Below are 7,367 nucleotides of genomic sequence, written 5' to 3' on the forward strand. Positions count from 1 at the left end.
GAGGATGTAAGCAGAGAGAGAAACGGACAGTAGCAAGTTTTGAAAAAGACTGATGGGAACCTGGAATGAACAGAAACAAGTGGAATTTTTGGTGGATTGACAATAAGTAACTGTGAAGGGGTTTCGTTAGAAGGAGATATGTTGTTGAATTAGTCAGGCCCAAAGGAATCTCAAGGCCACTTCGAGAAGCTGAGAACAGAATCTGCTGTGAGAAAGAGGGGCGTTTCTTCATTAACAGGGCCTCAGCATGGCGTGAGTCGTCGGACCTATCATCGGTGGGGCTCCAGCGTGTGGACTGCCCATGATACTCATTTAGCGAATCCATGCTTGGAGCGTGGATTCGTGATTAGAGAATAGTTGCGTATATAAGGAGACATGTTTCTGTAATAAATGGCTTTTGCGTGATTCACATTGAATCGGAGTGCTGAGTCCTTCATCGTTCCAACAAGTAACAATTACATAGTAGGTAAAGGGAGTCACTGGCCAAAGTGAAAGGGTGTATTTTTGTGAAGTTTTGAAACAATAAATTGGGTAAACAAATAGGTATTGATAAATTTCCATATATGTCCAATTCCTGGAAACCTTTTTGGGAGAAATTTGTTGGAACAAATGGATGCAGTAATCAGATTCAAAAAAGGAGAAATTACTCTGGAGGTAAATGATCAGCAATATATGAAAATAATGGGGTTGCTTTTAGCAACTGTTCCCACAGAATGCAAGATTAATGAAGAAGTCGTGAACCAAGTGTATCCCAGAATATAGACTACTAATGTACCTGGAAGGGCAAAAATGCTGTACCTGTCAAGGTAAAAATCAAAGAAGGAGAAAAGCCGGTAAGGATAAAACAGTACCCTTAGAAAAGGGAGGACAGGGAAGGAATTCGGACAGTAATAGAGAAATTCATACAAATCGGGTTATAAACAGAATAACAAAGGACCTCTACCCAGTGGTAGCAAACCCATACACCTTTCTGACTGTATTAACTCTAATTTGATTTGGTTTACTGTTTTAGATTTAAAAGATGCCTTTTTGCCTCTCTCTCCGTGAGGCCAGACAGGCAATATTTACATAAAACCCAGCTCACATGGGCGGTGTTGCCACAAGGATTTAAAAACAGCCCGACAATATTTGGAAAACAGCTTGCTAAAGATCTTGAATCTTGGGAAGCCCCATCTGACGAAGGACAGATACAACAATATGTGGATGATCCCTACCAGGACACAGAAGACATGCATAACCTGAACTGTAAGTTTATTGAACTTTTTAGGGCTCCAAGGATATGGGGTATCACAGAAGAAAGCCCAGATGATACAGCAACAAGTAACTTATTTGGGCTACGAAATTAGTGCAGGGCAGAGGACCCTGGGACAGGCTCAAAAGGAGGCTGCATGCCAAACTCCAAAGCCTCAAACTGTAAAAGAATTACGGACCCTTTTTGGGCAGGACAAGGTGGTGCCGGTTGTGGATTTATAATTATGGATTGTTTGTCAAGCCATTGTATGTACTAGCAGCCACAGATCAGGAAAACCTGCAATGGAATAGAAGAGCTACACAAGCCTTTGAAGAACTTGGTAAGGCTTTGATGACAGCACCTGCTTTAGGACTCCCAGATGTGAGTAAACCATTTTTTCTATTCTCTCACGAGAAGCAGGGAATAGCCTTGGGTATACTGGCACAGGATATTGGCCCGTACTGACAAGCAGCGGCCTATTTCTCCAGACAATTAGATGCAACTGCAAAGGAGTGGCCTGGATGCCTGCGGGCAGTTGCAACAGTGGTACTGAACATATAGGAGGCCCGAAAATTTACCATGGGTCAGAAAATGACTGTGCTAGTATCCCAGATGGTGTCTACAGTTCTAAAAGAAAAAGGGGGACATTGGCTTTCCCACAAAGATTTCTCAAATATCAGGCTAAATCATCGTCACTAACATTGTCAATCCAGCTTCTTTCCTCAGTGGTCACATTGGAAAATCACTTCATGATAATTACCTGGAAACCATCAAAGCAATATACTCCAGCCAACCATATCTAAAGGACAATCCTATGGAGAACACGGAGAACTGTTTTACGGACATAAGCAGCAATATCCTGAATGGTGAAAGGCATGCTGGTTATGCTATAACTACTAGCCATGAAGTGATGGAATTTGGACCTCTGCCTAAAAGTACTTCAGCACAAAAGGCAGAAATAATCACACTTACTTGTGCTCTGGAACTAGCTGAAGGTAAAACTGTGAACTTCTATATGGACTCTAAGTATGTTTTCAGGGTCATGCATGTGCACAGAACAATATGGAAAAAAAAGGACTCTTGAACTCTCAAGGCAAACATATCAAACATGCAGAAGAAATATTGGCAGCTCAACTTCCTAAGAAGGTGGCAATCATGCATATCAAGGTGCACCAGAAAGTGAGCTCGGAATTCGAAAAAGGAAATGAGCTGGTGGACAGAGAGGCAAAACTGGTGCCTAAGCAAATGGTAAAAGTAGAGAGTGCCCTAGTCCCTGACAGGTAGATTTAGAAGGTAAGCCAGAATATACTAAGGAAGTGTAGTGGCAGAACCCCCCCTGCCCCAGGGGGATGGGGTTGTCGCCAGCCTGGCTGAGAGGTGAAGCCAGAGACAAAAGAAACTAAAGGAGCACCATTAGAAGATAATAATGAGTGAGCAATCGCCGGACACATGCGTGCAGAGCGTGTGGACAGTACATGCAGCCTATCATGTTATTGTATAACACAAGTTACAACCAATCACATTGTTGTAAGGCGCGTGGACAGGGCAGCTTTGCTATAAAGCTAGCCCGGTCCGACAATAAAGCAAACTCTGTGAACATCATATTGGTGTGTCAGGTTCCATGGCTCGCATGGAAAAAGCAACAAGGAAGACTATAGATTTAGAGGAATCATATAATGAGGTAGGGTAGGCTCACATCCCACAAGGGAAAACTTATTGTTACCTCCTATTTAGTTTGGCCTTTAGTAGCAGAAGCATTATATAAACATTTGATCAAAAATAGTAGCTAGAAATTTGTATGCTACTGTAAGACAGGTGACACAGCAATGTGATCTTTGCCTCCAGACTAATCCTAAGAATACACCTAAGCCAGAAATGAGTCAAATTGGGAAAGGAAATGGACCTGGGCAATAATGGCAAATAGATTTTTTGGAACTCCAAAGAAAAGGGGGGTGCTGATATTTGTTGGTACTAACTGATACCTTTTCAGGTTGGCCAGAAGCACTTCCTACCAGAACAGCAAAAGCTCGGGAGGTAACTAAAACATTAGTACAAGAAATAATACCAAGGTTTGGAGTTCCAGCTGATATATCCTCTGATAAAGGGCCACATTTTATTTCAAAAATTGTATAGCAAATCAGTCAGTACTTGGGAATAGACTGGCAACTACATACCCCTTATCGTTCTCAATCCAGTGGCCAGGTAGAAAAAAAGAAAAAAATGAAATGAATCATCTAATTAAACAACAAATTGCAAAACTGGAGAAGGAGGTGAATTTGGCTTGGCCTCAATCTTCGTCTTTGTCCCTCTTGCATATGAACAAGGCCAAGGGTAAAGGAAGGGCTAAATCCTTTTGAAATCCTGTATGGGAGACCCTATAGTGTACAGAAGAGGATGAAATGATGACTTTTTATATGATAGTATTGGGTAAACAACAAAATTGGTAAATGTGTTTGGAACTTGGAATAGGGGTTTGGATGGATCAGTACATAACATCCAATTGGGAGATTATGTGTATGTGAAGTCTCTTGCAGAAAAGGACTTTGGAACCACAATAGGAAGGTCCATTTCAAGTCCTCCTGACATCCTTCACTGCTATCAAGATTAAAGAACAGAACACCCGGATCCATCATTCTAGAGTGAAGAAAGCCTGCAAAGCACCATGAAGGGTAACCCAGGTGCAACCTGGAAAATTGTGTTTCTTAGAGTCATAACCTTAGCACATGGGTGGAATGAAAATTGGCATGAGCAAGATCTGAATAAAACCATGAGGGGCGCTTTAAATTGGTGCTTTGGAATCAAAACAATCAGAGTATATATATTACATTGACCACTTCTGCAGGAGAGAGCTTTAACTTTGTAGTAATTAACCAAACCCCTCAGAAATTCTATCAAAGAAATTAGGTTATATCCACCTTGACATGTTTTGGTCCTTCTGGACCTTCTGGGTGACCTTTTGGTCCCTGTGGTCCTTTTGGTCCTTCTGGGTGACCGGTCCGGGCAGCACTTAGGGCCTCAGCAAGAAGAAACCCAAAAGAGAAGACAAATGCAACAGCTGCAGTGAGCGGGGTCACCACGCCAAAGAATGCAAGCTACCGTCGCAGCCCAGAAGATGCCATTTCTGCCAGAGCACCAGCTATATGGTTGTGAGCTGCCCCAAAAGAGCACAGCAGCACAGCAGACAAACACCAGGAGCCTGACTTTTGCATTAACATTAAAAATCTGTTTAAGGATAGAGATGGGTTTTCTCAGGTAGAAGTAGCCTTCTTACCTGTAGCCAGAGAAAACATAGATGAAGAATCATCACATTAGTAAAAGAATTTACTAACCTCTTAGAAAAGGGGGGAATGATAAAGGGAATTGACAATTAACCAATTAACACTTGAAGAACTAACCCTACCCCACATCACTAAAGACACTTAGAGAGCTAACCCTTTAACCCACATCACTATTGCCTAGACTTGCTTAGCTCTGTGTAACTTATTGTACGAGAAACAGGACTTCACTGACGCCTTGCAAAATTAATAATCCTTGGGTGCATCCTTGATGCATCCTTGGGTGAACTAGATAACAGAAACATGGACACAGGACAGGAGATACACCAGTTTTAACCAACTCAGTAGTCTGAATCCTAACCAACTCATCACACTGGACCAAAGGTGACCGTGTACAGAGAAGAGGACCCGGGTTCATGATCACTGCGCAGCTGCAACCAGGAGGAGCCAGAGGTGGAGACTATGGAAATGGTCTCCCGGAACTCATTGTAATAAGAACCGCCTTCTCGGGGACAGGTTATGAATATGTATAGGCGTTCCTAAAACTTTCATGAATATGTAACACTTTACTGCATTTAACCAAGCTCACAGCTACTGTAATTTTACACACATATTAGGTGAAATGATTCCCCGTGTGTCCAGCGTCGTAAATAAATACATACCTTCCTTATAACCTCAAGGGTTGCAAGGTCATTATGCGCCTCAGTACTGTCGGTGTTCTGAGGCACTGCCCTTCTCTAGGGTCTCTTGAATCAGTCCATGGCAAGTGGTGGGACTATGCTTCCATCCCCAGGGTAGCTGAACCCAGGTGTACTGGATTCCTTCCCAGATGGAAACAAATTGTGGTCTACATGTGGGACTACGGTGGGTCCGTGGAATCCCTGACGGAGGGCATGGGAACAGAAATTAGCCTTGAAGATATTAAGACCTACCTGTGAGAAAGATGGGAGTAAAGGCCTATCCAGAGTTGTTAAGGATGTACCCGTGAGAGAGAAGGGAGCAGAAAAGTAACATTGATGACAGCAAAAATAGCCAACGAGAGGTTACTGCTGTAACTTGTAACCAATAGTGAAGAGAGACACATGAACTGGTAAAACTGTATAAAAATGCACTTGTGGTAATAAATGGCATCTACTACTTTCACCATGGAAGAACTTGGTCTATGTCATTTGTCCGTCTCAAACACGACAATACAGTTTTACCAATTCATGTATAATGAGAATGCTAACAGACTGATATACCGATTGTTACTCTGATCAAGAAATGCAGGGAATTAATTTAAGTCTTAATAGGCCCTGATCCTTTTATCATATATGTACCATTTGCGAAATCTAATTTTGATTTTTTTTTATTTGTAATCTATGTCCTTGTAAATTGCACTAGCTGATGTTCTTAACAGCACAGCTGTTGGTATGCATAAATGTAAATTGCTGCAGAACGTGCAAGTCTTTAACATCAGGTCACAGACCAAACTTGTATTTGGTCTGATCCTACATGCTTGCACTGTTTTGGTTGATAGTTCTGGGAAGTCTCATAAAGCTGTAGTGGTGTGGCGTGAAGATAAAAATTGGCATCATTCTGTAAAAATTATTGAAGGTTCAACCCAATTAGCAGAACTTCACAGTATCACAGTATCACAGTATGTTTGGGATTGGAAGGGACCTCAAAAGATCATCTAGTCCAATCCCCCTGCTGGAGTAGGAACGCCTAGGAGAGGTCGCACAGGAATGTGTCCAGGCGGGCTTTGAATGTCTCCAGGGGAGGACACTCCACAACCACCCTGGGCAGCCTGTTCCAGTGCTCTGTTACCCTCACTGAGAAGAAGTTCTTTCTCAAATTTAAGTGGAACCTCTTGTGTTCCAGCTTGATCCCATTACCCCTTGTCCTATCATTGTTTGCCACTGAGAAGAGCCTGACTCCATCCTCGTGGCACTCACCCTTTATATATTTATAAACATTAATAAGGTCACCCCTCAGTCTCCTCTTCTCCAAACTAAAGAGACCCATCTCCCGCAGCCTTTCTTCATAAGGGAGGTGCTCCACTCCCTTAATCATCTTTGTTGCCCTACGCTGGACCCTCTCCAGCAGTTCCCTGTCCTTCTTGAACTGAGGGGCCCAGAACTGGACACAATATTCCAGATGGGGTCTCACCAGGGCGGAGTAGAGGGGAAGGAGGACCTCTCTCGATCTACTGACCACCCCCCTTGTAATACACCCAAGGATGCCATTAGCCTTCCTGGCCACAAGGGCCCAGTGCTGGCTCATGGTCATCCTGTTGTCCACCAGGACCCCCAGGTCCCTTTCCCCTACACTGCTCTCTAATATGTAATTTCCCAACCTATACTGGAACCTGGGGTTGTTCCTGCCCAGATGCAGGACTCTACACTTTCCCTTGTTAAATTTCATCAGGTTATTTCCCGCCCAACTCTCCAGCCTGTCCAGGTCCCGCTGGATGGCAGAACAGCCTTCTGGCGTGTCAGCCACTCCTCCCAGCTTAGTGTCATCAGCAAACTTGCTGATAGTACACTCAATTCCCTCATCTAAATCGTTAATGAATACATTGAATAATATTGGCCCCAGTACTGACCCGTGAGGCACTCCACTAGATACTGGTCTCCAACTGGACTCCGCACCATTGACCACCACTCTCTGGCTTCTCTCTTTAAGCCAGTTTGCAACCCACCTCACTACTCTATTGTCTAGACCACACCTCCTCAATTTAGCTGTGAGGATGCTGTGAGGGACTGTGTCAAAGGCTTTACTGAAGTCAAGGTAGACCACATCCACCGCTCTGCCATCATCCATCCACCTTGTTACATTCTCATAAATGGCTATGAGGTTGGTCAAGCATGACTTACCCT

The sequence above is a fragment of the Patagioenas fasciata genome, chromosome W (assembly GCF_037038585.1).
Source record: "Patagioenas fasciata isolate bPatFas1 chromosome W, bPatFas1.hap1, whole genome shotgun sequence".
NCBI lineage: Eukaryota > Metazoa > Chordata > Aves > Columbiformes > Columbidae > Patagioenas > Patagioenas fasciata.